The following is a 7,027-nucleotide window of genomic DNA, read 5'->3' as shown; positions in this document are numbered from 1 at the left end:
CCTTCAAAGGCACAAAATTATAGCTTGCTAGCTCTATGGTAATGAAAAAAAAAAAAAAAAACTTTTATAAAAGTCTTTTCTCTCAAAAATGGAATTTCTATTAAGCCACTTAGGCTTAATTGTCTTCTCAAAGTTAGACTCTTCTTTGGAGTTCCTTGAATATGCTGAAATTCTTTTTTCTTTGATGGAATATTCGGACATCTTTTCACAAAAAAAGTTTGCTTTCCTCGAATGGAAACCACAAGAAAAGCCCCTTTAACTTTAAATAGGAGAAAAGGCAGGTCAACAGAGTGTGCCCCTTTCACCAATTCCAAAATATGAAATGTGTTTATAAAAAAATTAAAAATTATTTCTTTATTAAAGATTTTAACAAATGAACACTTACTGAAAATAATTTTTATATGTTTATAAAATTGTAGATATAGAAATGTTTTGTTATAAAATTTCGTTTTATTCAATTCTTCATTTTAAAACTCTGTTCATGCTTTTAGTTAGCACTTGCTAACTGGTGACCCTTCTATTCTCTCACGTTTCATTTATTTCTATTTTATATGTATCCCCATATATATATATATATATATATATATATATATATATATATATATATATATATATATATATGATAATGATGATGCTTGTCCATTGTTGTCGATGAAGACCACAAGCATCAATGGTTTGTAGTTGATTGGGATTAGTGGGTGTTCAGATGATTTGATACACCAATGTGATCTTGAAAGTATAGTCAGTGGTTGTCATTGAGGTGCTTGCTGCCTTCAACTTATGGAGGCAGCTCCTCCTATTCTCATCCAAACGGTTTGTCGATGCTTCCATGGAGCCTCTGTTGATTGAACCATGCCACTTTCTTTGCTCGCACTTCCCACAATTCGGTATATATATCTAAGGCTTTGAAGGACACCTTTAGATTGAAGTGTTTCTTCTAGCCACCTACACATCTTTTTCGACTTGAAAATTTGCCATACAGGAGCCATCTTGGAAGGTGCTTATTTGACATATGTGCAACATGTCCAGCCCAACGAACCTGGGATTTCAGAAGCAATGTGAAGATAGATGGTAGTTTGGCCCCTTCCAAAGCATCAGTCTCAAGGATCTGGTCTTGCTATTTGATGTTCATGATTTTTCTGAGACAGGTCAGGTGAAAGTGATTAAGTTTCTTTGCATTTTTTGCTTGATAGTCCAAGTCTCCCAAGCATACAGCAATGTAGTGATGACAACAGCTGTAGTTTGGTTCCGAGACATAACTCTGCAGTCCTAGACATTGCTGTGTAGCCCTCTAAAGGCAGAGCTGGCTTTGGTTGGTCTTGTTAATCTCATCATAAATGTGGACGATGTTGGATAGAGTGCTGCCAAGATATGTGAACCTGTCCTTCATTCTATGTCTTTTGCTATAACTTAATACTTATATTAAATAATGGTGTGGTTTTTCGCAATACCCAAAAATGTTATTGTTCAAAATGGCTTACCCAAAGCCAGGTACCATACCACAGATAAACAAAAAAAAAATGTTCCTATTTGTATAAGCTACTCCCTTTCTTTATTCTTTTACCTTACTCGTTCCTTTTCATTTATCTTTGTGTCAAAGAAAATTGGATACAGTCAAATCAATAGATTTGTGATATTCCACTCCTGAAAAAACAATAACAAAAACAAAACATGATTTCATATAAATGTGCAAACTCGTTTTTCAATCAACGAAAATAATTCCTTGTTTAAAATGATAAATTTAACGAACCTGTGTAAAATACTAATTTCATATATCAACAGAAAACTTGACAACTAAAAATTCAAAAGAGCAAACAGAAAGCCTGTTTAGTCAGACAAGACATCCAGCATGCATGATATTGCACTCTTCTACCCTTCAAGGCCGGAAGTGAATGGCTACTCAACTCACACAAAACGAATACACACATATTCACACACTGACAAAGACCACATGCACAATGTTTCTCAAACTCATACATAATTAACACTGATAAAGGCAAAATATGCATAATCTTTCTTGAACTCACACATACATATTCACACACTGACAAAGACCACATATGCACAATGTCTCAAGAACACACACGTGCATATTCTCACTGACAGAAAACAATATAGACTTATACACTTCTAAACTTGTCTGCTTCCATATTGCAAACATTCGATAAGCAAGAGAACTTATAACTTTTTTATATGAACAATTTACTCAAAATATCTTTCAAATTACTGTAAATGTATATTGGTATGTGTTTTGTTAGTTAACCCCTTTTTTGCTTACAAGACCGTGTTAGTGAACTTACCACTTGCTAAATGACTTTCTTATTCATTCAGAATACCCAAGTTCTGAGTAAAGTTGTGCATTCCCCTTAAAGTACCATGTAGATAGACTCGTCATTCCATGTTTGGCTTTTCTTGTCCAGAATATTGATTCCCAGCAAGAACAAAATACTTTGATATCTGGTTGGCTTCAAAGTTCTAAGATTTTTTTTAGTTTGGAGGTTGTGAACAGATTCAAAAACATGGGAATTTTCACATGTCTTTGTCAAAATCACTACTTTCAGTTTTGTCCATTAACACATTTTCTTGTCCCAGGGAGAAAGGATAGATATATATATATTTTTTAAATATTAATAAATGTGAGGGAATTAGGGAAACAAACGAGTGGATATTTTCTGGTCCAAGAAGAAGTCTAATCATACTAAAAGCAATGGCAAAAAAGTAGATTTTATTTTTTATAACATCTGCTCTTCATTACACATGGAACAACAAAAACAAATGGAAGTTGTCAGGGTAGGATCGATGTTTGATATGTCAACTTAAATGCTATTTATGTCCAATTTTTTAAATCTAGAAAGTTAATTTCATATGTTAAATGAAATTAAAGAAAAAAGTGGAATTACTGACAATGAAATGAAGATGAAGGAGAATTATGAAGTGCATTTTGGCTACCAACTGTCATGTGTGTGTGTGTATATATATATATATATATATATATATATATATACATACATACACAGTTTCAACACATGACATTTGGAAGTTAATTTCTGAAAGTCATCGAATGGGTAAAACGGATATTAAACGGATTATTATTATCTAAATATTACTTTACTTGTCTGACATCCATATGGTGTCACAAAAAAAAAATCACCGTAAACATTAATTAATGAGAAATGAATTACCTTCCTTTAGTCGCTCTTTATCTGTAAAATTTATAAAACCATTTCCTCTCCCAAAATTTTAGAGAAGTAATCAACCATCTCAGCAAAAATAACCTTAGTGACACACAATATGGTTTCCATTCTACTAGATCTACAGCAGATCTGCTTACAGTTATATCTCATAGGATTAGCAAATCTCTCGATGGAGGCAACCTTTCTAGGGCAATTGCTCTTGACATATCGAAAGCCTTTGATAGAGTATGGTATAAAGGTTTACTTTACAAAATCTCCAGCTATATCTTCTCAATTATTAAATCATTTCTCTCTAATAGGTCCATAAGAGTAGTAGTTGATGGGCAAAAATCAGAAGCTCAGAGTATTAATGCTAGAGTCCCTCAGGGGTTCATCCTGGGCCCAACTCTCTTCCTGATCTACATTAATGATCTTCCAAATCACATCTTTACATCATTCGTAGACATTTATGCTGATGACATTACCATCTATGGTAGCACATCTAAGACAGTAACTGATCAAGTTCTCTGATTCTCTGATTATTGCAATTCCCCCTTTTTGCCATAATATGGTTTGACCTTATTTTTTCATCTTCAGCTGCTATCTAACACAAGCACTCTTTGTTCATTTATTACTTCTCCGATTTCCGATTTTTTCTAAGCCAATTTTGTTCATAAACCAAACCATCCAAACTTCAGTCACTTCTGATGGCTAAGTTATGTTTCATATCCGGGAAATTTGATTCGTTGTACTATTTCTTTTGGCAGATCTTGGACTCTTTCCACAAATTCTTCATAATCTACATCACCCATTTCTGAATCAGCAGATTGTAAGTACCTTAAATACTTTGTGGACACTTATCTTTCTACAGCAGTGAAAAAGCACTCCATTCTGATTCATTTCATTTTCTTACCATTATAAAAAAATTACAAAAGTTGGCATGTAAGATGTTTCTATTAAATTTTATTACTTAGATGCCAAATTATCAGAGTATTAAGAAAAGATGGTGACATAATTATTACTGATTTACAAGTCACTTTGATTAAATTATAATCTCTAAAAAAAAGTGATGCTCCGCTATAGTTTTATTTCTTGTAATAATATATTTCTAACAGTTCTCCATATTTGTCTACAAAAAATATTTATTTTTTAATTCACAGTCTGATTAGAACTGATTATTCCATTGAAGAACATTCCATTATTTGCTTATGTCATGATGTTTTCAATTACCATGTGTTACGATATTGAGATATCAATATCATATTCATAAAGATAAATAAATTTAATGGTTAAAATTCTAAGACGCGAAGGAGTTAGAATGACCAAGTAAACTGTTACCATGACAACAATGACGGTGACAGCAAAGAGAAAATTACAAAAAAAAAGAAAAAAAAAAAGAAAAGAAAAACGCTGATATATTTAAAATTCAGAAAAATGTGTCCAGCGTCTCTTTCAAAGAAAGTTGACCGTTAAGAATTTGAAACACGACCTAGTGGCAGAGAAGATCTCAAGAATGATAGACATCTATGTGACTCCGCTGGTAAAAGGAAGACAACAACACGAGAAATATGAAAAGGAAAAACATTTGTTGCCGACCAGCGTAAAACTAAAGGTTGGTTTATCTTTTACTCTTCTCATTTGTCAGTCATAAAGATATATATATCTCTCGAACCAAGGTGAGAGAAACTATAAAATGTCAAAAACTCAGAAGTCTCGCTAGAGCTTGATAAAAAAAATATATCACCCAAACGAAAGAAAAACAAAGTTAATAAACGAGAAAATCAACCAGAGTAACCTCCCTTGTTCTATTATAAAAAGACGTAATATGAATCAATAATGAAAGGGACACAACTCTGTAAATTATCTTTGTTGTAAACTTCTTTTTTTTTGCTGAGAGTTTGCTATGTGAGACATATCTATACATATACAAAAAAAAAAAGAAAAAGGAAAAAGAGAAGAAAGACTTATGAACTTAAATATATGTTACCATCTTTTGAAATGTGTATATATTACCTATTCGTTCTTTGGTTCTGTTCATTAAAAAAAAAAGGAATATATATATAGATACATGTTGAATTGATTATCCTTTCATGTTAAAAATATATGCTGAAACTTCTCTAACCTACCATCTCTTACAGCGACAGATAGCTGATTGCTAAATAAATCTATCTATCCATCTGATATCTATTTTGTACAACACACAAGCCTATAGACTGTGTTTAAGTCAAAGAAGGGCAGATAATTGATATCCATTTAAAATGCTCTTTTTGATAGAGGAAGTCAATTAAATACGGACTGGCACATAGCACCCTAGTGGTCTTCCACGCGAACTGAGGAAATTATTTTTTAAATTAATTCATCATGATTGGATAATAAAACTAACCTCAGAAGGGGCACGTCACACATGGAATTTCCACTGGTTCTCCTAGTTATTATTACATTATATTAATTATTCTTATATCTTGATACCTTCTAAGCATAATACATAAGAGGGGAGGACCACAAATGTAATCATTGAATTAAAGTGCAGATATATGTATTACCAGGGTAAACAAATAGAAAGAGAAATACAATGAATAATGTACAAGTAAATATGATCTATTTTGTTAATTACACCCAGGGACATGATGTTGCAACCAAATAAAGGATCTGATGGCAATAGCATCATATTTGTGAAAACCACACATAGATGGCAGACTGTTGGAGATGTCAAGCACAATGACTATCCTCTTCTGAATTATCCATGAACTGATAGATCTATTCAGTTACATTAGTTAATAGTTTGTTTGTTGAACAAAAACCATGAAAGTCATACTGGAAATCACTAAAGAGATCTACACTTTCCAGAAAATGAACAAGCCTGCTGTTGACCAACCTCTCCAAAGTTTTGCTAATAACAGAGAGAAGACGATATTTATTCTTTATTACATTTTCACCCCAAACAAGGCATATTGCCACTTTGTTGTAGGGGGCTACTATCAGGGACATGGCCATCAGGGGTACTGTGTAGGGAGTTGGGCAGCAAGATGTCGGTTCACATTGCCTTTGAACTTCTGCATGTCAGTACAGTTGGGGAAGCAGGGACTTGGCAGGGAATTCCAAAGTTTAGCTGTCCTAGGGAAGAAACTACTGGAGTAGAAGGCTCTCTTACATCTAGGGATCTCTACTGTGAAGGGGTGGGATTTAGCTGCTTGAGACACAAGTGCTTGCAGTTCGTCAGAGCATTCACCGTTAAGTACTTGTAGAAAAGGCAGAGGGATGCAACATTTCGTCGATGGGACAGGGGCTGAAGTTTAGATAACAGTTCAGGACCTATCAGATTGGCGACTCTCTTTTGAACCTTGTCTAGACTAGTGGTAGATGCACCAGCCCAAATATGACAACAATACTCCATACATGGGCGAATGGTGGCCTTATAGAGGTATAGGATACTTTCGGGTGTTAGTATCTTTCTAACAGGGTAGAGAGAACCTACTTTCATCGCAGCGGTCCTGGCGATACTCTCAATGTAATTGTTCCAACTCATGTTTCCTGAGAGCGTTAGGCCGAGGAGTTTAAAAGATGTACTTTCAGATAAAGAGTCATTGGCCATTGCTATTGGTGGTAGAGAAGGTTTGTAATTATTGAAGGAAACGATTTTAGTCTTGGCAGCATTGAATGTGACCATCCATTTATGTCCTCATTCCACTACAGATCGGAGGTCATCCTCTAGTGTTTTTGCCATTTCTTTAGATATGTGTTCATTTGTTTTCCTGTCGTGTCTGTTATAGAGTGTGGTGTCGTCAGCATATATACCCATATCACAGGCAGGGAGGTCATTTATGAATATTAGGAATAACAGAAGTCCGATGATA

The sequence above is a fragment of the Euprymna scolopes genome, chromosome 3 (assembly GCF_053919585.1).
Source record: "Euprymna scolopes isolate OS-2025 chromosome 3, ASM5391958v1, whole genome shotgun sequence".
Lineage (NCBI taxonomy): Eukaryota > Metazoa > Mollusca > Cephalopoda > Sepiida > Sepiolidae > Euprymna > Euprymna scolopes.
Note: the sequence above shows the minus strand (reverse complement) of the source record.